We start from the raw sequence: 23,750 nt of genomic DNA, 5'->3' as shown, positions 1-23,750 counted from the left end.
GTATCACACTATATACATTTTAACTCATACCTACCATCATTTCGAGTACATATCTTAATTATCAAAGTTTTAATTCAAGGGCATTTAAATTTCAAAATCACATGACAGCATTATCTAATCACAGGAACCTTCAAAATGAGATAAGTGCCTCACCCTTTTGAATTTATATGACAAATAAGCATTACACACTTTTATAGAAAAAAAAGCAAGTCACATTAGAGTAATTTGCTATGATTGGATGGAGAGGCTATATATGGGGATTATTCTCTGAGTACGGTCTCCAGGTCTTGGAGCATATTGTTTTTTGTTAGAAAAACCTGAAACAAGTGTATATGCACCTTTGCAAATTATGCACATTTTGGGGAGTTTCATAATTTTTTCAAGTTTGGATAATTTCTGCCCCCCAGCATTAAGAAATGTGGGTAGCACATGTACATGGAAAAATTCCCACAGGATGTCTGAGCATGCCCCACAGAAAGCCCTTTTTCTCTGTGGCAAGCACACGTTACTGCTTACCACAGCTTAGTAAAAGGGCTTCTGTATAAGACAAATACTGTTTGAACATCTGGTTTCTTTTTCTGCAATAAAGTCATGCAGTTACTCTACTAATCCATTGGATCCAGAGAAATAAAAGCAGCGAGAGCCAAAAAGAAAAGTATTGCTTAGAACTTTGGTTGACCTTTATTCTGCAGTGTAATTTTAAGCAGCATAGAAGAAGCTCTTGCAGGAAATTCAGATTATTGAACAGAATACCTACAGTTTAAGATTTTATTATGATTTATTCATTAGTTTGCCACAGGCAGTACTGCAGAAAAAGGATGAGTTAATCAATAGTACTTGAAGTGGCTTGTCTGCTGTGAGAAGAAGGTCGACAACTTTGATGTACAAATGAACCGATATCTCAATAAGCATTCTTGCAAATTACTGATGACCTATTTATTATCGGTCTATAAATGTGATAAACATTTTTATTCTTTTAAATTCTCCCTTTATCTGTATTTCTTTTGTTTATGCTTTACAGATTTTTTTTTTCTTTGTTCTCAGCTTACTTCTTTTTGCAAAGCGCAAGTGTTGGCCTTCTTGTTCACTAAACGTGTCATAATCCAAGAAAGGGGACCAAGTCTTAGAAATTGAGTTATTCAGCTGGCTAAGTAATCAAGAAGATGCTGATTTAAATGCAACAAACCACATCTTTATATCATTTCATTTGCCAGAGATATACCATTTCAATTAACAAATTGTTGTATCTGATAAATTGAATCCAACTAACATTGTTGCCTCGTTTCCCAAGTAAGTGTGCTCTAAGACTTGGTACCTTTTTTTAGATTGTGACACAAATTATAGTGAGCAGTGCCTTCAGATTAGAGAGCTGCACGGGAACGGGGATGACGGGAATCCCGCAGGACCCGCGGGGATCCCGCGGGTTCCCCCTTTGGGTCACGGGGATCCCGTGGGGACGCCCCCTAGGGTCGCGGGGATCCCATGGGGACGCCCCCTAGGGTCGCGGGGATCCCGTGGGGACGCCTCCGAGGGTCGCGGGGTTCCTGCGGGGTTGGATCGCAGTGCATTCGAGCCGCGAGGGTAGTCTTCTCCTCCTTACCTGCACTGTCGCAGCACACAGCCGAACGGAAGTCTTCCCGATGTCAGCGCTGACGTCGGAGGGAGGGCTTAAGCAAAGCCCTCCCTTCCTCCGACGTCAGCGCTGACATCAGGAAGACTTCCGGTCGGCTGTGTGCGGCAGGGCAGGTAGGAAGAAGGCAATGGCGAACGAAAGAGGGGGGAGGGGGCGGTCCGCCCCGAAGAATGTGCACAGCCGGTCAGGTCCCCCGATCGACCGACAACAGGCCCGGCCGACAAACCTCCCTGCTCTGTAGCCGCGAATCTAAATTACCTCTTACAGCAGCTTCAATACTCCAGCTGCTGTAAGAAGGTAATTTAGATTCGCGGCTACAGGACAGGGAGATTTGTCCGACCAGGCCTGTTCTGTTGTCGGTCGGGTGCGGAAACGCCACAAAGGTAAGGGGCAGGGAGGGAGGAAAGGTGGAGTGGAGAAGAAAAGACGCTTAAGGGGGGAGAAGGCTGCTGAAAGCACTGGGGAAGACAAAGGGGTGGAGAAGGACACTGAAAGGACATGGGGTAAACGGGAGGAGGGGGGGAAGGATGCTGAAAGCACATGTGGAAGACAGAGGGAGGTGAAGGACCCTGAAAGCACTGGGGAAGACAAAGGGGTGGAGAATGCCACTGAAAGGACATGGGGAAAACAGGGGTGGAGAAGGCCACTGAAAGGAAATGGGGAAAACAGGGGGGGAGAAGGCCGCTGAAAGGACATGGGGAAGACAGAGGGGGGAGAAGGCCGCTGAAAGGACATGGGGAAGACAGAGGGGGGAGAAGGACGCTGAAAGGACATGGGGAAGGCAGAGGGGGGAGAAGGATGCTGCCTGACAGGACATGGGGAAGATGGTGGGGGAGAAGGACACTGGAAGGAAATGGGGAAGAGGGAATGGGGAGAAGACCCTGGCAGGGAAGAAGACAGAGGTGCCAGACTATGGGGGGAGTGGAGGGAAAAAGATGGGTGCCAGACCAATTTGGGAGGGGGGAGAAAGGGAGAGGCACAGTAACAGAGCAAATGGAAGACACAGAGAGAAGAGAGGAAGAAATTGAATGAGAATATGAAGAAAGCAGAAACCAGGCAGCAAAGGTAGGAAAAAAATTCTTTTTTTTTTTTTTGCTTAAGGATAAAGTAGTATATTAGTTGTGTTGATAAAAATTTATAAACATTAGAGGCTCTGGTAGAAACCCGTTTACAAAGTATGTATTCTTCCCAATTAGTATTTCCAAATTAATAAAGTCTTTTTGCTTATTTTTAAATGGGTTTCTACCAGAGCCTTTAATTCAGTAGCATAATTAAATGAAATAACTATTTCTGTAGTTTATAGGGACGGGCGGGGACGTAGGGGATTCCTCGCGGGGACGTAGGGGATTCCTCGCGGGGACGTAGGGGACGGAGGGATTCCTCGCGGGGACGGGTGGGGACAGAGGGATTCCTCGCGGGGACGGGTGGGGACGGGTGGGAGTCCTCACGGGGACGGGTGGGTACGGGTGGGACTTTGGCGGGGACAGGTGGGGACGGGTGGGATTTCTGTCCCCGCACAACTCTCTACTTCAGATTCCATTATCCTGCTGTGTTATTGCTGGATTGCACTGGTAATCACTCAGAAAAGATTGTCTTTAGCCCTTCCTTTGTGACTCCTGAAGGGGAGCCCCATTCATGGAGCAGCTTTTCTTCACTGTGCTGTAATCGAATAACCTTGAAAACATGGGTGAGGGTCCCCTGATATGGTCAACAAAACTGATAGTGCTTTGGGCTTAGCAGTGTTTTAACTTCTACGACAGAGGGTTCACTTAAGGACAGTTATTCTCCCCAGTCCTCAGCCAGCTGGAGATTGATTTATGGGCTCTATCTCCTGTATATTCATAGCGAATATCCTGAAAACTTGACTTGGCCTGTTCCAAGGACTGGCTTGAAAACTGCTTTAGAGATAAATATTTGAGTGTGTGATGTTCAAAATTTGTAACAAATAGATTTGTTGGTTGTGGAGGTGGGGAGCTATTATATTGAGGAATCATATTTTTTTAAATTCCCAGTCGAGGGCTACAAATGGGTTAGATTTTTAAGGATATCACAATTGAATACATGAGAGAGATTTGCATACTATGGAGGTGGTATGAATGCAAATCTGATGTCCTGAAAACCTGACCTGTTTTGCTGTCCTCAAGGACTAGGAATAAAGACCACTGAACTAGAACAAAATATAAAATCCTCACAAAAATATTAACATTACTTTGACCTTTTGACCAGGCCGAATGGTTAGTACCTGTCAAATATCTCCCCCAGGTCTTTCTGGTCTTCCAATGACCCTGCTAAAATACAACACACAAAGGGTTTAAAACGGTTCTAAATCCTTTATTCACTTAACCAGGTCTTTCCCTGAGTCCCCTCCTGGGCTCCATAGATCTTCCAACTCTTCCAGGTTCTCTCCTGACCCCTCATTGGATGTCTGGGTCTTCCAGAAGCTCTCAGTGCCATCGCAGGTCCCTCTGCCAGTTGCCACAGCCCCGCCAGTCCTTCCACTGGTTGCTCAACAGACCTTTTGGCCAATGTTCTCCCGGGTTTGTCAAGTTGCTTCCCTGGACGAAGCTTCCAGTACCATTACCTGTCTCTCCATCAGTTGCCTTCCAGACCCCCCTGAACCTTGGACCTTGACTCTCCTGGATGCTTCTTGTGGGGCCACTGATGGTCCCTATCCAACCCGGCCCCTTGGGTCTCCCAATCCCTGGAACTTTGCCGGTTGTCAAACCTGAGCCCTGTCTGGATTCCAGGCTCTACTTGACCCTCTGGCTACTTTTCCTTCCAGGCCTTCCACTGTTGCTCAGTTGTCTTATCCTGGACAGATGCACTGATGACTCTCCCAGTCCCTCATTCATCTTTTCTCAGATGCACACACTGAGGATTCCTCCAATCTTCCAGCCAGTCTCTCTATGGTCTCTTCTTGATGACTTCCTGTCCTTCACTCTCTGTGAAGATAGCCCTGTCACTTACTCCCCTGGTCTCAGATCACCACTGAGCCCTCTACTGCTTGTCAACCATAGGGTACCTTTCTAGTCACCCCCCCTCCTTCCAGGTCTACTGGGCAGGCTAATTACAGGCTTATCAAGGGTTAGGTCAGAGAACAGCATTCCTCCCCTCAAGGGTCACTTGGATCCTGAAGGAATGTCAGTTTTTTCTTGCTCACAGCCTGGGAACTATCCTTTTCAGCACCACAACTTACTCACAGTGAATGGACAGCTCCCAGCAACACTTGTAGCTCTTATGCAAATTAACCCCTTCTCTAAATAATAAGTTTTTTAAAAAATCCCTTCTTTTAGGTGCTCAGACTCCCTTTTGTGGGACTGATAATTCTCATGTTATAAACAGTAACAGTATTTAAATCTTAGGGGGGGTTTGGGGGGGGGAGAGGGGGTGGTCATTATTGCATATTTATGTAGCTTGAACAGGAAAAGCAGGAATTGTAGAAGAGAATATTGGGTGAAATAGAAATGTATTTTAGCACAGAAATTCAATACCATATTTTAAAAAGGGGATACCAATGAAGAGTAACCCAGAAGAACATATATAAGCATGCACACATACATTGCTTACTATTACCATGACAAAGAACAAAGAACGTTTTATATACTGCCTCAAATCCAGAAGCATCTTAATCTTTCACAAAAGTTTGCAGTTTTAAAAAAAACAACCCACTTACTGTGAAAAATCAGCATTGAAGATACATCAGAAATTACAGGAACAAATAGAATGTTGCTCTTCACTGCTTTGCCTATATTGAAAATACTGTATGTTATTTTCTGTGAAGTGCATGTAATAGAGCATTAGATTTGAAAACTATGTCTTGAATATCATTCCTGACAGCCTTTTTTTAGGGTCACTAAAATTCCAATAATTCAGTGCAGAATTGAAGTCGATTCCAGAGAAGAATTTAATATAGTCTGCTTACCTGCCAGCTTCAGCATAGTTACAGAGCATTGAAATGGTTTGACACATTGAAATGTAAAGTATGTTTGTCATATCTGTTGGTGGAGTATTTTCTACAGTTGCCTTTAGGAGAAATTGAGTTGGACTAAAACTCAGGCCGGCCTTTTCTGGATTGTTCTCACCAGTGACGGCTTGTTCGTGACAATGCAGTTTTTTAAAAACACCTAGGAATAAAATGAACTTATTGGACTCAAGTAATTCACAGGCCTCTCAAAATCTATGGGCTCCTTTTACGAAGCCGCATGAGCGGTTTAACCTGCGTAATAGCGCGCGCTAGCTGCTACTGCCTCCTCTTGAGCAGGCAGTAGTTTTTTGGCTAGCGCAGGGGTTAGCGCGTGATAAAAATCCACGTGCAATAAAGCCCCTAACGCGGCTTTGTAAAAGGAGCCCTATGTCTTCAGTCCTGTGTATAATTGAAGGGTCTTTTGACCAAGCTGCATTAATGTGTGCTTACTGCAGCTTCAAAGGACTTACCGTATTTTCACATAGATAACGCGCACCCGTGTAAAACGCGCACACGGGTATAGCGTGTGAAAAACACAAATTTATGTACAGAAATTTTTATATATCGTGCACACCCGTATACCGCGCATGCTGCCCAACTCTCCCGTCGCTGTCCGACTCTCCTTTCACCCGCCCCGACTCTCCTCTGGCCACCCCGACTCTCCTTTCGCCCGCCCCGACTCTCCTCTCCCCCTTGAAGTCCTGTCCCCACCCTGAAAATCTGATGCCCCCCCCGATGTCCGATTCACCCCCCCCTCGCAGGACCGCTCGCACCCCCACCCCGAAGGACCGCTCGCACGCACCCGCACCCCCACCCCGAAGGACCGCTCGCACGCACTCCCACCCGCACCCCCACCCTGAAGGACCGCTCGCACCCCCACAGCCTCCCGACCCCCCCCCATCATGTAGAAGCTCCTACCGGTGTCCTGCTGCTTCCTCTTGGCGGTCCCGACTCCCCGACACGATCGGGGCAAGAGGGAGCTCAAGCCCTCTTGCCCCAGCCAACTGCGGCACCCCCGACATGATCGGGGCAAGAGGGAGCTCAAGCCCTCTTGCCCCCCCCGACTCCCCGACACATCGGGCAAAAGGGAGCCCAAGCCCTCTTACCCCGCCGACTCCCCAACTCCCCGACAATATCGGGCCAGGAGGGAGCCCAAGTCCTCCTGGCCCTGGCGACCCCCCCCCCCCCCGATAGTTGTTCGGGCCAGGAGGGAGCCCAAACCCTCCTGGCCATGGCGACCCCCTCCCCCAACCCCGCACTACATTACGGGCAGGAGGGATCCCAGGCCCTCCTGCCCTCGACGCAAACCCCCCTCCCCCAAACGACCGCCCCCCCAGCCGACCCGCGACCCCCCTGGCCGTCCCCCACGACACCCCCACCCCCCTTCCCCGTACCTTTGTGTAGTTGGCCGGACAGATGGGAGCCAAACCCGCCTGTCCGGCAGGCAGCCAACGACGGAATGAGGCCGGATTGGCCCATCCGTCCCAAAGCTCCGCCTACTGGTGGGGCCTAAGGTGCCTGGGCCAATCAGAATAGGCCCGGGAGCCTTAGGTCCCTCCTGGGGGCGGGGCCTTAGGCACATGGTCAGGTTGGGCCCATGTGCCTCAGGCCCCGCCCCCAGGTGGGACCTAAGGCTCCCGGGCCTATTCTGATTGGCCCAGGCTCCTTAGGCCCCACCAGTAGGCGGAGCTTTGGGACGGATGGGCCAATCCTGCCTCATTCCGTCATTGGCTGCCTGCCGGACAGGCGAGTTTGACTCCCGTCTGTCCGGCCAACTACACAAAGGTACGGGGAAGGGGGGTGTGGGGGTCGGCCAGGGGGGTCGCGGGTCGTCTGGGGGGGGCGGTCGGAGGTTCTTGGGGGGGCGGTCGTTGGGGGGAGGGGGGTTTGCGTCGAGGGCAGGAGGGCCTGGGATCCCTCCTGCCCGTAATGTAGTGTGGGGTGGGGGGTAGGGGGTCGCCGTGGCCAGGAGGGTTTGGGCTCTCTCCTGGCCCGAACAACTAGCGGGGGGGGGGGGGTCGCCAGGGCCAGGAGGACTTGGGCTCCCTCCTGGCCCGATATTGTCGGGGAGTTGGGGAGTCGGCGGGGCAAGAGGGCTTAGGCTCCCTTTTGCCCCGATCGTGTCGGGGAGTCGGGGGGGCAAGAGGGCTTGAGCTCCCTCTTGCCCCGATCATGTCGGGGGTGCCGCGGTTGGTTGGGGCAAGAGGGCTTGAGCTCCCTCTTTCCCCGATCATGTCGGGTGTCGGGACCGCCAAGAGGAAGCAGCAGGACACCGGTAGGAGCTTCTACATGATTGAGGGGGGGGGGTCGGGAGGCTGTGGGGGTGCGAGCGGTCCTTCAGGGTGGGGGTGCGGGTGCGTGCGAGCGGTCCTTTGGGGTGGGGGTGCGAGCGGTCCTGCCGGGGGGGGGGGTTAATCGGACGTCGGGGGGGGGGAACTATGTAAAAAAAATTTTGTACAACGCGCTCACGCGTATAGTGCGCAAGGGTGTGCGCGGTACGTAAAAACCACGTATAACGCGCGCGTTATATGCGAGAAAATACGGTACTGTGGGGCATGCTCGGAAGGCCCATGGTAAGTTCCATGTGTGCATTCTCTAAAAATTTTTTTTATTATTTTTTCACCGAGGGGGGTGTGTCTGGGGAATGAGGAGTGGGTGTTTCTGTGGTAATCAGTGCATCTGCATTTCTGTAAGCTAACTGATCAGCGCAGGATCAGCGCATAAGTCCTTACCTCCTACAAAATAGGTTTAATCAGATCAAGATTCGACATGGAGTCTGTCCCGGCAGGCTCACAGTCTATCAAATGTTCCTGGGCCAATGGAGGATTAAGTGGCTTGCCCAGAGTCAGAAGGAGCAGCACAGGAATTGAACCCACAACCTTAGGGTGCTGAGGCTGTAGCTCTAACCACTGCACCACACTCCTTCAAACCATTGCACATAAGCGAACCTCTATGTATCCTCTTTCTTTCTTTTGAAAGAATGCACACTCAACAAATTATCCCCATGACAAAAAATGGTGAAACAAAAATGAAGGAACAGGCATTCCCATAGATGACATAGGAAACAAAATGAAAAAAAAAACAAAACAACCCAAACATTTTCTGCTTGCATATCCCTAGGAAGAATGAATTAAACTTCTGTAAAGCTTTCATGTGGTAGGTAGACTAACAGCAGTTCAATTTGCAAAGACTAGTACTATTCTTTAGGGCTTGTAATATCAATCAACAGTAGGGTGGGCACTGTTAATGTCAGCTCCTGAAGGAATTATCTTGTGTTTTAGCCCTCTATTACTGTGTGCTAACATATTAAAACAAATAGGCTTTAAACCAGTATACTGAGACAATACATCACAGAACAGCCATAAATAATACAGGATTCTCATCTTTCTAAATGACTTTTATGTTTGGAGGCTGGCTTTAGAGTATAGATCTTTAGGCATTGCCTCGGAATTCAGATATGCTAATGAGAGACTCCACTGGACCAACCATTGGTGATGGATATTGCGAAGACATTGTTAAAACAGAGACAGTGTCATAAAGCTGAGGCAGTCAAACATACTATCACATAATATCTTGAAGCTTCAAAATGGACCAATTTCTTTCACATATGTTGATGTTGTAAAAAAATGTAGGCTGTATATGGCACCAACAGAACACATGTGGGCAACACTGTTCCTTCTAAACTGAGCGGGAGTCCTCCAACTACAGTCTTGCCAGTAGGGGGTGATGTTTCACTATCACATTTTTAATAGTGAAGGACAGTCAAGCTCTGAAGGACTCCAGAGAACTCCTGCCTATGATTGAAAACACAGCATTGAAGCACCACCCTCTGCATGTAACGCTGTATGTTAAACACATAAGAGACATTCCCTGCGCGAAAGAGCTTACAATCTAATTATGACAAACAGGACAAAAAATAGTGATCATGCCAGAGATGACCACAAATTATGGAGGCAAATGAGGTCATTTGCTATTCCCTCCAAATGCTCAGAGAGCAGCACATAAGCACACTCTGCTCTTACTGCTGGAAAACTAATGCCAGCTCAAAGCTGGTATTGGGGGTTTCGAAAAAAAGGATTTCTTGTTATTCTGTGGTTAAAATTTGCCAGTTCTGATTTGTTTCGGAAGTGGAAGAAGTCTATGCAAGTGTCTAAGTGCCAGTACTGAAAAATAAATATGTGCAAGTCCAAGCAACTCGAGAGTGAAAGCACAAATTGGTGACTGTTTTCTGTGCCTAAATGTAAGCCTTTCAAATGAGGGGAAAAAAACCCAAAACAATTAGAAAAGATCATATTTAAATGTACCGAAAAGCAGTGCCAATGTGTGCTTTGCTTTTGAGTTTGCCTGGCGCGTGCGCATGAGGGCTGCGCTTACCGCAAAACTCATCTGCGCATGCACCAAGCACACTCCTCCTCTTTGTTTTTGCTTTTAGAGCGCACATATAATTTGAACGCCATTAGCTTTGAGTATTGGAGGGATGTGTAAGGGAAGGTCGTGCCTAACGAACCTTCTGTACTTCTTTGAGGGAATAAGCAGTCGGGTGGACAATGGGAAACCCATAGACATCATTTACCTCAATTTTCAAAAGGCTTTCGACAAGGTGCCACATGAAAGGCTGCTTAAGAAGCTGTGGAACCACGGGGTGGGAGGGGATGTGCACAGATGGATCAAGCACTGGTTGTCGGGCAGACTGCAGAGGGTCGGAGTAAAGGGTCAATATTCTGACTGGCGGGGAGTCACAAGCGGTGTACCACAGGGGTCGGTGCTGGGGCCGGTGCTAACTCTTTAACATATTTATCAATGACCTGGAAAAGGAGGCAAAGTGCGAGGTTATAAAATTTGCAGACGATACCAAACTGTGTGGCAGAGTTAGGACCAGGGAGGAGTGTGAGGACCTACAAAGAGACCTGGACAAGCTGGAAGACTGGGCAAACAAATGGCAAATGCGCTTTAACGTGGACAAATGCAAGGTCATGCATATAGGGAAAAAGAACCCGTTGTTCAACTACAAATTGGGGGGGGGTATTGTTGGGAGACAGCAGACTTGAGAGAGACTTGGGTGTGCTGGTGGATGCATCACTGAAGCCATCTGCACAGTGCGCAGCAGCCTCGATAAAAGCCAACAGGATGCTTGGCATCATAAAGAAGGGCATAACAACCAGAACACGGGAAGTCATCATGCCATTGTATCGAGCGATGGTGCTTCCACATCTGGAATACTGCGTTCAGTATTGGTCGCCGCACCTCAAGAAAGACATGGCGGTACTTGAGAGAGTCCAAAGGAGAGCAACGAAAATGGTAAAAGGGCTGGAACACTGCCCATACGACGAGAGGTTGGATAGGCTGGGGCTCTTCTCTCTGGAAAAAAGGAGGCTCAGGGGAGATATGATAGAGACCTTCAAGATCATGAGGGGCATAGAGAGGGTAGATAGGGACAGATTCTTCAGACTGAAGGGGACAGCAAATACGAGGGGGCATTCGGAGAAACTGAAGGGAGATAGGTTCAAAACAAACGCAAGGAAGTTTTTTTTCACCCAAAGGGTCGTGGACACTTGGAATGCGCTACCGGAGGAAGTGATCAGGCAGAGTATGGTACAGGGATTCAAACAGAGATTGGACGGATTCCTGAAGGATAAAGGGATCATGGGATACTGAGGGAGGAGCTGGGATGTAACACAAGTATAGAAAGCTAACCAGGTAATGAGTATAGAAACCAAACCAGGTCGTGCATGTGCAAGACCGGAGGGTTAGGACTTCGATAGGAAGACAGGACTTAAATGAGAAACCAAGGTGGCAAGGGAGCCACTTCTGGTGATACAGACAGGTCGTGACCTGTTTGGGCCGCCGCGGGAGCGGACTGCTGGGCGGGATGGACCTGTGGTCTGACCCGGCGAAGGCACTGCTTATGTTCTTATGTTCTTCTGCACTTTTCTGGCAGTATAGAGTGAGCACTGTTCACTTCAGCACCAGAGTTTAAGCATCGGGATCTAAGTGTGGCTGTTGCTCTGCCTGTCTAAAAACCAGTGTGTATGTGGGTTTTTTTTTTTTGGGGAGGGGAGGTTATGTTGAAGTACCATTAACTTTACATTACATTACATTACATTAGGGACTTCTATTCCGCCTATACCTTGCAGTTCAAGACGGATTACAAAAGAGCTAACTGGACATTTCCAGTGAAGTTACAACAGTTTTGGGGTTTTTTTTTTTTGTTTGTTTGTTTTTTTTTTTTTATTACAAGGGAGGAGAGGTACCTGGATTAATTCTGGAAGAACTTGCAAATTGGATATTAAATTGACTGTACGTTACTGTGTGATATAACAAATAGATTACACTTAGAGTACAAATAAGATTACGTTACATTTCAGGGATCTGAATACTTGGTTGGTGTTTTGGGGAGGAAGAGATTATTTAAGTGGAGGTTTTGGGAGGGAATTTATCTAGGAGGAGGGGGAAGGGTTGGGTTAAGATATCTGGATAAATTTTTTGAAAAGTAGGGTTTTGATTTCTTTTCAAAAAGTTTTGAAGTCTCCCGTTGCCGTCAACAGGTTGGAGATGGAGTGGTTAAGTTTTGCTGCTTGCGTCGCCAGAAGGTTATCAAACATCTTTTTGCGCTGAGTGCCCTTGAGTGGAGGAAAGGCAAAAGGGTTCGGAGTTCTTCTTTGTCTTGAGGTGAGGATCTGGTTTAGGTGGTTGTTTAGATAGGGGGGGCGGAGCCATTTAATGCTTTGAATAATAGACAGTAGAATTTGAATTGAATTCGTGCTTGCATAGGTAGCCAGTGAGAGTCTAGGAAGGCAGTTGTAATATGATCATATTTTCTCAGGGAGTAGAGCAGTCTGAGGGCAGTGTTTTGTATAGTCTGAAGTTGTTTTATCATGTTGGCAGGACAAGGTAGATAGAGGGAGTTGCAATAGTTCAGTAGACCTAAGACTAGGGATTGGACAATTAGCCTGAATTGTGCTGGGTCGAAGAATTTTCTTATTTTACGTAGATTTCTCATAATTAAAAAAACTTTCTGGGATGTTTTATTGATTTGGGACTGCATTGTGCAGCATCTGTCTATCGTTACTCCTAGGAGTTTGAGTTCGGGCTGTATTGGGTAATTGGTGTTTTTAATTTTCAGTTCTGTAATGGTGGGAGTTTTGGCCTTTTCGAGCAGAAGTAATTTTGTTTTATCTGAGTTTAGTTTCAGTTTGTGGTCTACCATCCATTTTTCCACTGCATCTAGGGTTATTTCCAGAGATAACTGCTCTATGTTATCTGTTGCCATGTTAGTATACTGAGTTACCGTGCAATTCATACATTCTCTCCACCCCAGTTAACCTAGAAATTAGCACATGCCAGATGTAAAGCTGCTGCATTAGCTTAGCACATACTAATACCTACATTAAGGTTTCAATTCTTTAAATGACATCCAAATTTGAGCACCGATATAAATTAGCGCTAAGTGCTATTCTGTTAGCGAGACTTATAGTTGGGTGCCGTATGGAATAGCGATGGGTGCAAGAATCCACGCCAAGTGTGTGGAGTGCGAGGATTTACGCCAATTGAAACCCTGCACAAATTCTCATGCCTAAATTCTGTAGCACTGCACCTAATTTCCAGAAATATCCCTGATACATCCATACCACTCCCATGGCTGTGCCCCCTTTTCTGATCCACACGTACAATTTACATGTGGATTATGGCATCTAAAAATGCGCCGGTAAAATTAAATTAATTATAATTAGCACTGATAATTGATAATTAGTCCCTAATTATCTGCACCTACTGGTTCATTTGTCAATTGTGCATGTAAATTGGGTGCATGCCCAATAGTGAGCACCATATATAGAATTAGGGTATAAGACCCTGATTCTATAAAGTCTGCCTAAAATTAGACACTAATATCGGTGCTGATTCTATAAAACTTAGGCACTCCTTATAGAACCATACTTAGCGCTCCCTAAGCATGCTAGGGAGCTCTCAGTGTCCAAATATTTAGGCGCTCCATATTTATGCCAGGGTTTTCTTTGCCTAAAATTAGGTGTTGATATCAGAGCCTAATGGTACCTAATTCACAGAGGTGCCTTATTCAAAAACACGCCACCCCCTAACCATGCCTACTTTTAGTGTAGGCGCTTTGGGCTAGTCACATACTTTTTATAGAATCGAGTTTTTTGAGTTAGATGCCTAACTTTCAATTAAGTCCAATTAAAGCCAATTGTAAGTGTTGAGTGCCAATAGGTACACCAATTAAGCCTATTGATCAATTAAGTTAGCAACTTTGGGGAAAATTCTATAAGAGGCGGCTAACTTAAATAGTCAATTGGCTTCAGTAATGAGCTTTAACAAGGTCATAATTGAAAAAAAAGTAAAATTTCATTGGGAGATAGGTGCCTAACTTCATAGGTGTGATTCTACAAAAGATAGGCACCTAATACCAAAGTAGGTGTGTTTAGGTGTTAGGAGCAAGAGTAAGGCATCGCTTAAGCACGATTCTCCAAAGACTTAGGTGCCTATAATGTAGACCTTTAAAACCCTGGCCTATATTACGGGCACCTAAGTTTAAGTTAGGCATGATTCTGCAAGGGCGTCTTAAGTGTAATTAACTGGCAGTAGGTGCCAATTACAGAATCTGGCCCTTTATGCGGACTTTATGGAATAAGGGCCTAACTGCCTAATGCCCTTTAGTATAAGAGCTCCTAAGAGTCTATCTATACTTCATTTTGGAATGTTTTCCCATTCTTTCATATAGAACTCTTCTAACTCAAAAATATTCTTTAACTGCATATATTTGGAGTCTCTTCAAAGATTTTTAGTATGGTTCAAGTTTGATACTGTAAAATGAATTCTATATACTTCATCGTTTTTATTTCTATCGTGGTTGATTTGTAAATATACTTTGGATCATTGTAGCGTTGAAATATCCATCTTCTGTTCAGCTTCAGTTTCTTCAGCAAACATCGGCTGCTAGGATATGCTGATGTTTAGTTTAATCAATTCTTCCTTTTACCTCCACAATATTTTCTTTGCTGCTGACTACCACACAACCCGTGTTTAAAGGTTGGCACGATATTCTTTTCATCAAAGGCATCACCTTTTTTCCCCCCAAATAAATCTTGTGTGGTTGTAGTCAAACATTTCAATTTTCATTTAATCAGTCAAAGAGCTTTGTTTTAAAAAAATGTTATCAAGATTTTTCTTTTGCATGTTTTAGACAATGACTTGTGTGCTGAAGGTGTAGAAATGGTTTCCTTCTGACAGCCCTCCCAGACAGGATGGGTGAACAACCACTGCAGTATTGGCTAAATGTTTCAGCAAGTCATTTGCAGTGAGTGATCTGTGGTTTCCGTTATACACATTTGACTAGTTTTTCACATTTTTACTAATTTTCAGATTTTTTTCTTGGTCTCTAAGATCTTGCTTTGATTTCAATGGTTCCACGTAACTTAATTTTATTCACAATATTTCTGACAGTTGAAATTACTAGCTGGGCCAGTATTTCCCAGCAGCATGGCATTGTTCCCATTGTGGAGCCCGAGGTATTGCCTGATGGGAGTCATGATCTGTAGCGCTGACAGTATTTTACACAGAAGGTTTTGGCTGCAGTCTACAAGGCTCTGAGCGACCACCATATTTACCTGGAGGGAATCCTGGTGAAACCTCAACATGATGACCCCTGGTCATGTCTGCACTAAGAAATACACTCCTAAAGAGGTTGTTATGGCAGATGTCTCTGCCATGCGTCGCACCGTTCTCCCAGCAGTTGCTGGAATCACCTTCCTATCTGAAAAGGAGGCCGCAATCCATCTGAATGCCATAAACAAATGGCCTCTGCATAAGCCTTGGTCTCTTTCCTTCTCCTTTGGCCGTGCCCTGCAGGCCTCTGCTCTCAAGACTTGGTGAGGCAAGAAAGAGAATGTTAAAGCTGCACAAGAGGAATACACAAAGTGTGAACTGGCTAACAGCCAGGCTGCCCAGGGCAAGTACATTCCAAGTGGACAGGTTGGAGTTGTGACTGGAGAATCCCTCTTTATTTCCAGTCATGCCTATTGAATCATCCCCCTTTGTACTATCTTTTCCTCTGCACCTAATGTGTAAATGTGTATGTGTTAAACTGTCAAATGTATTTTCCATTTCATCACCTCTCTCTTCCCCCCCCCCCCCATATTTGTTCAGTATAGGCTGTGGATGATATGTGAATTTTTAGGGAGAGGAACATAATCTCAAGAAGAGTGCCTAGTCTTTTGAGGATTAGGATGGTAAGCCAAATAAATTGATGACTTTTATGTACTTCCTGATTAATAATATATATATTTTTTTAATTCTTTATTTATTTTTTATGTTACAAGTGTAGCAATTAAACTCATATGAACTTAAAGATACACACTTGATTAACTCTCATATAAGCATAAAGTTTAACATTTCATTACAAATTAATATTCTATGATATTTTAAATATTATGTAAGAAATCTAAAATTTAAATCATACTAATTGAATATAATAATCCCCCATCCTTCCCTATTCAATAATACATAAAATCATCCTTACTGTGAAAACTATTCAAATACTCATGTATTATATAATAACAACAAGTAAAACCCACCCCTTTTCCCCCCTAATCAAATATCTTATCATGGGAAAAGTTAATCATTCATTACAAAAATCTGTTAATAGTCCCCAGACTTTCTGAAATTTACTAATATAACCTTTTTGCGTTGCTATTGTGAGTTCCATTTTGTATATATGACATACAGAATTCCACCAGAAATTGTAATTTAACCTGTCATACTTTTTCCAATTGTATGTTATTTGTTGTATTGCTACTCCAGTTAAAATAAATAAAAGTTTGTTGTTATTTGACGAGATTTGACTCCTTGCTCTCATAGTTGTTCCAAATAAAATAGTATCATATGTCAAGGCTACCTGATTAATAATATTATGAGAATGAATAATGTTAACATAGTTCTTAATATGTAGTAAATAGAGATCTTAATTTAAAAATAAGGGGAAACAGGTTTTCGATTATAAAATATCTAATTTACATTAATTTAAAAAGTGATTATTTTACAAATAAATAAAGGGGCATTCTTTTTTCAATTGTAAATGTACTTATGTCCTAAATTATCTTAAATACTGACAAGGGAAATTTATAAAGAGAATTCTTGGATATTTTAGACAATTGATTTGCTGTAATGAACATAATAAAATATTTATGTTATATGTTTGTATGTGGAAATGTACTCATACAAAATGATAGAAAGCTAGGTTTTACTAAAAAAGGGAGGGGAAAATATATATTTTAAATATGATTAATTTTTAAAGTATATAAGAAATAATAAGGTTGATGTAAGGGGGAGGGATATGAAGGCCAGTCTGTTTTTATGTCTTCAAGTTGTCGCAATATAGAAAGGGAGGGTTTATGGGAGGGCATAGGGAAGGGTTATAGGGATCTTAGAATTACAATATTTAATAGAATAAGGGGTTTTAAGGATGTTACACAGAATGAATTAAGGGAAGATGGATATATATTGAACAATTTTAAGTATATTAAAACAAAGTATTTGATGTGGCTAAAGTGTACAATAAGTAAATATCTTAATGGAGCTTAAATTTTACTCACTAAATGTTAATGGCCTCAACCATCCAATAAAGAGAAAGAAAACACTTTTATTAAAAAAAAAAAAAAACGTAGATTTATGTTACATTTGGTTGCTTCATTCCCATACTGATTTGACTTCATTTGTAGGGCACTAGAAGCAGTGAATTACAATAGTTCTCAGGTTCCAGGTTTAGCAATTCATGTATAATACAGGACTTTTAAACACAGCCCTCACAAAGCTGTGTTAGTTTCTTTCTTACTGATTAGTTGTAAAATATTTTATTGGATATAAATACATAACTAGTAATATTATGTCCCATTATTAGGAAAGGCTTTGTTATTGACTTGCATCTGTGAAGGAGTATATTGTATAGAACATTGCTACAACTATAGGCAAGAAGAGCCATCCTCGGAAAGGGAGGAGAGAGGATGAAACAGACTAGGATATAGCTCTGAGTAACTTAAAATGCAGGACTAGAGAGAGAAGAAGGAAGCCTTGAGGAAGTTAAGAGAAGGGGGTTTTCTGACTGGAGGTTATAAACTGTTTTCACAGACTGCCTGACTGAGGTAAGCCATTAATTTCTGAAGTTCTGAACTTTATTCCAGTGCCTGGCTAGGGGCAACTCTGTGTTCTAGAGACAATTCTGCTTGTGTTTTGGGGTGGGGCAGCTGCAGCTGCATCAGTGCTGGGGAAGGATCACCTATCATCTTCATATGGAAATAACTATTCTGCCAACTCCTTCCTCCTTTACCAGTACAGCAAAGAACTTTGCCAGTGGTTCACTTCCAATGAGGTGTCTGAATCAGTTTCTGTAGGGGGTGCCCCTGCCACATTAGGGAGCAGCTTCATTGTTAGCAATCTAACCTCTATAAAAGAAAAATCAAACTGGTGACTGTTTTGGTTAGATATGTGACAATTTTTGGAAAAGATGACTAATTTCACCAGAAACAAAAATTGAGGTTTTAATGAATTCTGTTAGAGCAAACAATTTGTAATACAAAAGTCTAGTGGTTCTTAAACCTGTTCTGGTGGACCTCCCCCCCCCCCAGCCAGTAAGGTTTTCAACATGTCTCTAATGAACATGCATGAGGCAGTTTGCATGCCTATCACCTCTATTATATGCAAATCTGCCTCATGCATATTCATTAGGGATATCTTCAAAACTCAACTGGCTGAGGGACCCCATGACAGGTGTAACCACTGCAATAATCCAACCTCCATCCTTTTGTGTGAAGTTCAAACATGTAATTTTTCTAGATTGCTTATGAACCCATGACATGAAAAATCAGCTATTGTCAACACTTTGGATCAGCTACTTTAGTCACCTGTTCCCAGAGATGATCGTTTATCTTTAATTTATGACGGAAAGTTGATTCTTTGGAAAATCCTACTAGGACTAGTAATTTGATTAATTTTCCTATGTCTTTATGAAATATTGAATGGAAATATTGAAAATACCAGAAGCTTCAATTTCACCAATTGTGATGTATTATTATTTACCTTTCTAGTAGATTTGAGATTTCTGATCAAGAGCAAGGGTGACTAGAGGGCCCCTTATATTTGTCTGCTCTTTTGGAATACTTAGATATTAAAAAATATATACCAGCTACTATTGTATGTTTTTGGCTCTGGTCTCTTACTAAGATTGGCTATTGAATCTTTTAAAAAAAAAAAATTGCAATGTTTCCTTTCTTAATAGCATGACACATATTTTTCCCAACATCTCTAGAGAAACTCATAAGTGTTGAAGACAATTTCTTTTACTTAGACTTGGGGTTTTACAACTAGTGACCCTGTTCTTTTTGTTATTCCCTTGCAAATGTGTAATTAAGTTTCAATCCATGAAGTATGTTTCTTTTGAAATACTGCAATTAACTGAGTTTATTGCTCATAAGAGTTTCAAGCCTTCCTAGTAGCACTAAATGAGAACAATAGTTAGGACTGCATGGCAATTACAACTTTTCCCTATTTGAGACAGCATTTTCTCTTTTCCCTTAGCTCTTAAGTCTTCTTCTTTGGATACAATAATTTATCCCTTATCCCTTTTACAAAACCATAGTGCCAGCCGTGGTGGTAACAGTTCCGATGGTTACAGAAATTCTATCAGTGTCAGAGCTATTACCACTGTCACCAGTGCTAAAAGCCATGCTGTGGTTTTTTTTTAAAAAAGGGGAGGGATTAAAGTTTTTATTTTTTCCTTATTTCTTCTGATATTTCTTCTTCGTATTCTGATATGTTAATCATTGTTTTGCTTTATGTATCAGATTTTGTTTGATTAATGCATGTGAATTCTAGAAATTAAAAAGAAAGAAGAAAAAAAAAAAAGAGACAAACAAACTTGGGCCTAGGTCCTCAAGTGTTTCAATATCCGCTCAAACTCAGGGGCGGGAAATTTCATGGCGACACCAGGAAATATTTCTTCACCGAGAGAGTGGTTGATCCTTGGAACGAGCTCCCGGTGCAGGTGATCGAGGCAAACAGTGTGCAAGAATTTAAGAGCAAATGGAATGCCCATGTGGGATCCCTTAGAGGGTTAAGCCAAGGGAACCTGTCAACAGGAGTGGGATCACTAGGATAATAGACTTGGGGGTGGGTCAGTAGAGTGGGCAGACCTGATGGGCTATGGCCCTTATCTGCCGTCATCTTCTATGTTTCTATGTTTCTAATATCATTGGTTACCCATTTCATATCATATTCAATTCAAATTTTTAATGTTAGCACACAAAGCGTTTCATAATTTTGAGCCTAATTATTTGAATTTATTAATTATTCCTTACACTCCAACCCAAGTGTTATTATCTCTCCAAGATAATAGATTAGTACTACCAGCAGCTATTAATCTTTTACTTATAAAACGGAGAATGGTGAAGTTTCTAGAATCCTGTGGATTACAGGACTGGAGGCAACATGGATTCACTAGAGGTAGGTCTTGTCAGATAAATCTGATCAATTTCTTTGACTGGGTGACCTGAGAATTAAATAGAAGGGGTGCGCTAGATGTGGTGTATTTAAATTTTAGCAAAGCCTTTGACAGTGTCCCACACAGACGTCTAATAAATAAACTGAGTGCTCTCGGGATGGGACCCAAAGTGATGGGCTACATCAGGAACTGGTTGAGTGGAAGTCTTAGGCACCTCCCCTGGTGCATACCAGGATGCACCAGGAAGGGGAAGGCCCGCCATTCTGAAGAGGCGGGCCTGCCGGCCAGAGGGAGTAGGCATCCCTCTGGTCGGCCTTGCTGACAAAAGAGCAGGGGGTGGGTGGGTGGGTTTCAGAGATGGGGGTTCGGGGGGGGGTGCCATCAGGAGGGAATAGACATTCCTCCTACTGGGGATGTGGGGGGGGGGGGTGCTGGCAGGAAGAAGTGAGCATCCCTCCTGTTGGGGGGGATGGTGCCAGCAGGAGGAAGTGGGCATCCCTCCTGCCGGGTGTTGTTTTTGAAGTTCCGACAGGAGGAAGTGGCCATCACTCCTGCCGGCCAACTTGTGTGTGGTGGGGTTTGGGATTCCCTGCCGTGGCCGCTCAGCTGATCGCGGAAGCAAGATTTCCTTGCCACAATCAGTATAGCGGGCGTGTCTATTTGAAATGTAGACCCACTGATAAATAAAATAAAAGTGCAAGGTATATATGCTCTTATTCCTAAAGGGGATAAAAAGCCTCAGAATATGGAACTATACCCAATTTGGGTCCTTTTGTGAACAATGTTCATTGGCTCCTGCTCACGTCACAGGCTATACCCCCACTCTACTACATGATTCTCTTTTTACTAATATTATTTTATTCTTTAATAACTTCCTTTAAAAATTCTCCATTGTTTTAAACAAGATAATACTCTGATCTTTTCATTAGCCCACCAGCTGACTATGCAGGTAGTCAATCATGGTCAATTGTGATAATCACCTTACAAATTATTTTAGCCAGAATCAGCACATGTATCTCTAGAGCTTATCACATGTATCTCTATAAACTTATACTCCATTTTATGTGAGTAAAAGAAGTGGTACTTATCTTTTAGAAAACTTCCATTCTTTAACTTAAAGGTTTCTTGTGATGAATTCCATACTTCTTTTACTAAAGCCGTAGGTCCTCCTTATCTCTCATCTCTCCCCACACTTTACTTCAGGCACTCCACTCATCGGATAAGTCTCTCTTATCTGTGCCCTTCTCTTCTACGGCCAACTCCAGACTCCTTCCTTTCTACCTTGCTGCACAGTATGCCTGGAACAAACTGCCTGACTCGATACTTCAAGCTCCGTCTATGGCAGTGTTCAAATTCAGACTTAAAGCCCATTTCTTTGAAGATGCTTTCAATTCCAACCTACCTTCTAAGCTCCAATATCTGTCTTATAATTCCCTCTGTAATTCCCCCGCCGGAGCACAGTGTATTAATGCACCTTCTTGTCCAGTTTGTCTGTCTTGACTAGATTGTAAGCTCTTTTGAGCAGGGACTGTTTCTTCTATGGTTTTGATGTCTAGTAGCGCTGTGATAAGTAGTAGTAGTTTAGATTCATCTTATGCTTTTGTTGCCTGTTTGGAGGGAAAAACATGCCAGAATTTTATCTCATAATGTATATTGCATTAAAGCATCCTTTAGCTATATGTATGCTCAGAGATGTAGAATAAATTTGTATTCTATGACCTTATAACCATTTAGAACTTGGCAATTATGAGATGACTGTAATGTGCATTAGTAACTTATTGCCACATATTATTTGTCTGTGTACCTGCTTATTTATCTGCCTGTCCTTGTGCTACTGGGATGCTTCCAGATCAGATTGATTAATTAGAATGAATGATAATGATTTTTAAGTGCTGAGGATAGTCTGATAAAGTTGACTTTAATTAAAAATTCTGTCCTGTGGTGTTAAGGTGAGGCTCTGGTTGGACCCCTTGCATCACTTGGCTTTCTAGTTAATGAAAGTGCATTGATCTCCCTGTAAGTGGTTGTCTTTGGTTAAAGTAATTAAATTCTCAATCCTCAAAGTTATAAAATTATGCAGAGATGTATTTAGGCTAATGCCAGTGAAACATTGCTTAGCTTACTTTTGGCAGTGGTTAACTCTTTATTGGCAAATACTAAGGGCTCCTTTTACTATGCTGCGGTAGTGTTTTTTAGTGCATGCTATGCGGAAAAACTAACGCCAGCTCAGTGGAGGCGTTAGCGTCCACGCGCAGCATTGTAGCATGCGCTAAAACCGCTAGCACAGCTTGGTAAAAGGAGCCCTAAGTTAATCTTTTACCCTGGAGCTGGGATGGCTTTTTAACTACTGTGTCTCTTTTGGTGAATGAGAGAGATTTTTACTGAACCTAAACAAATGGAGAAGTGTTGTAAATGCTGAGACTCCCTTGGTCCAATGATTGTTGATTTAATAGCCCACAAGTATAGATATGTTAAAATACAATCTGTACTTTGCCTTTCTGTTCTTTTTTTTTCTTTTTCTTTGATAGCTCTTGGTGCTGTTTTTCCTTCGATTAAATTTAAAATTGAGATAATGTTATAAAATTGCCTCCATAGTGAGGCCCTTCATATTTATTCAGACTAGAGAATGACACGGTGGCGGTTTACCCGCGGCCACCGCATTTTAGCTGCGGGTCACCCGCCGAAAACGGGGAAGAAAACTAGCAGTCGCTGCGGCGACGGGGACAAGGCCATTCACCGCCCGCGGGGCGGTGAATGGTCTTGTCCCCGCAGTGAGGCATGAAGGATCGCGCGGTCCCCGCAGCTCACACCCGCCTGCCCAATCGATTCTAGTGTTTAGCCAGCTCTCTCCCTTCTCCTCACCTTAGTTTGTAGATTTTCTTTTTCGGCGACCCGCACGCTATCAGAGAGCCGCGCACCCGCTGCTGCTCAGTTTCATCTTCTGCTCTGACGCAACCGGAAACAGGAAGTTGCAGCAGAGCAGAAGATTGAACACTGAGCAGCCGCGCGTGCGCGGCTCTTTGGGAAAGCGTGCAGGTCGCCGAAAAAGAAAACCTATAAACTAAGATGAGTAGAAGGGAGAGAGCTGGCTAAACACTAGGATCGATTGGGCAGGCAGGTAGTGGCTGCGGGGACCGTGCGATCGCTAGTGTTCCCATCCCGGCTCAAATTGGAAGGAGGGAGTGAAAGGGAAAAGGATTCTGGGCCAAGGGGATGAAGTCGGAAAGAAAAACCCACAGCAGGAAAGAAAGGGAAGGACTGGCAGGTGAGCCAGATGCTAGAAGCACGGGGGGGGGGGGAAGAAAGAGGGAAAAAAGCTAGATGGGGTTGAAAAGAAGAGACACACTGGTATGGAAGAGGAAGATAGGGGAAATCTGGACACAGGAAGGTAACAGAAAGAGGGGAAATTATGTGCATGGGGCATAGGGACAGAGACATAAAGGGGACATGCCATGGGGATGGTATATGGACACAGGGGGGGGGCAATGACAGATACATAGGGGAGATATTAGAAATGGAGAAAATAGGAGCACAGAAGCGAGATGGTTTGTGGGGATGGGACAGGGACCGAGCTCGCAGGCTCCAGTGGCTTGCACAAATTACATTGTAACGTGCCATGAAAATAAGAGGGAGGAAGGTAGATAGAT

General features: G+C 43.8%; 1 protein-coding gene and 1 pseudogene across 4 annotated transcripts in view; both read left to right on the top strand.

Annotated features, from left to right (window-relative positions):
* The window catches only part of NPAS3 (neuronal PAS domain protein 3), a 1,959,780-nt gene that overhangs the window by 321,185 nt on the left and 1,614,845 nt on the right, over positions 1-23,750 (top strand). The gene's annotated exons all lie outside the window — the stretch shown is intronic.
* LOC117363642 lies at positions 15,014-15,635 on the top strand (annotated as a pseudogene).

The sequence above is a fragment of the Geotrypetes seraphini genome, chromosome 7 (assembly GCF_902459505.1).
Source record: "Geotrypetes seraphini chromosome 7, aGeoSer1.1, whole genome shotgun sequence".
Taxonomy (NCBI): domain Eukaryota; kingdom Metazoa; phylum Chordata; class Amphibia; order Gymnophiona; family Dermophiidae; genus Geotrypetes; species Geotrypetes seraphini.
The sequence above is the reverse complement of the archived record's forward strand: the minus strand, read 5'-3'. Positions and strand labels throughout refer to the sequence as shown.